The sequence below is a fragment of the Penaeus japonicus genome, unplaced genomic scaffold (assembly GCF_977035675.1).
Source record: "Penaeus japonicus unplaced genomic scaffold, GWHDUDI00000001_assembly GWHDUDI00000014, whole genome shotgun sequence".
Taxonomy (NCBI): Eukaryota; Metazoa; Arthropoda; class Malacostraca; order Decapoda; family Penaeidae; genus Penaeus; species Penaeus japonicus.
In genome coordinates, this window is record NW_028234416.1 from 7,409,442 (window position 1) to 7,410,958 (window position 1,517).

Below are 1,517 nucleotides of genomic sequence, written 5' to 3' on the forward strand. Positions count from 1 at the left end.
GTACAGATACACACGCTTTTATGTCGAATGCGATGGAGAGAGAACCGAGATGAAAGTGAAGGCGAGGGAAAAGAGAGAAGAGTGAGAGAGAGAGGGATCACAGACGAGAGAGAGAGAGAATAGAGAGAAGAGACGAGAGAGTCCGACGCAGAGAGAGAGAGTGAGAGGATGCAGAGTGAGAGAGAGAGAAGAGAAGAGAGGGGAAGAGAGTTGGAAGAAAGAGAGAGAGAGAGAGAGAGAGAGAGAGAGAGGAAGTGAAGGAGCATAGGGGGGAGAAAAAGAGGAGGATGAAAAAAGAGAGGAAGAGAGAGGGAAAGGGAAAGGAGAGAAAGAGATGGCGAGAGAGACAGTGAGTAAAGATGACATACTGACGGATGAAGAAACAAAAAGAATAAAAGAGAGATAAACATGAAGACAGTGAATGACAAAAACCAAGTGTAGTAATGACAGAAGAGAAAAACAAAAGTCATGACTGAGTCGAGAGCAAATTCTTACAAGACATATAATCGCTTTTTAGGGAAACAAAGGGAAGAAAATTAAGAAAAAATAATGCCAAGCGCCTGTAAGACGAGAGAGAGAGATGAGGTGAGGAGAGAGAGAGAGGGATAGGCGGAGAGAGAGAGAGAGAGATGAGAGATCGAGAGATCAGGAGAGGGTTGGAGACCCAACAGGAAGAGAGAGAAGACGGACCCGAGGATGTTAGAGGAGAGAGGAGAGAGAGATGAGAGAGAAAGAAAAAAGAAAAAGAAGAGAGAGAGAGAGAGAGAGAGTGAGAACTTAGAAGAGATGTTGTTAGGAGAGATAGGAGAGAAGAGAGAGAGTCTATAAGCAGGCAGCTAATCCTTAGATAAAAAGAAAAGATAGAGAGTATAAAAGAGAGAGAAAAAAAATAAATAAATTTCAAAGAAGAGAGAAAAAAAAGCAAAGAGAAAGGACGAAGAAAGAGAAAAATGACAAGGAGCTAATAAAAAAGTAAATACAAAGAGAAAGATAGAGAGAGAGAAATGGGAAAGAATGAGAAATGAGAGAGAGAGAGAAAGAAGACGGAATAAGAAAGATTAGAGTAAGAGAGAGAAGCAGAGAGAGAGAGAGGTGGAGAGATGAGAGAGAGAGAGGCGAGAAGAGATCAGAGAGACGATGAGAGAGAGAGAGAGAGAGAGAGAGAGAGAGAGAGAGAGAGAGAGTGAAACCCGAACAAGAGAAGCCGATCAGAAAGAAAATGTAGAAGACACGAATGAATAATGCAAGCCAAATTAAAAGCTCACTAAAAAGAATGAGCAAAGAAGAAGACGAGTCGAGAGAAAGAAAGATAGCAAAATCTGATAAAAAAAAAGAATCTCTCCGAATTGGAAATATTCACGGGAAAACACACTTCCACGTGCCAAGAACGATCGAGTCGATGCCATAAGCCCATTGATTTAGCCTTTCGTTATTATGTTTCAAACGGAATTTTCGTCGCGAGAAGGAACAAGAAAATGACAACCGCATCCCCCACCCCCCCTTCACTCCTATCCCCG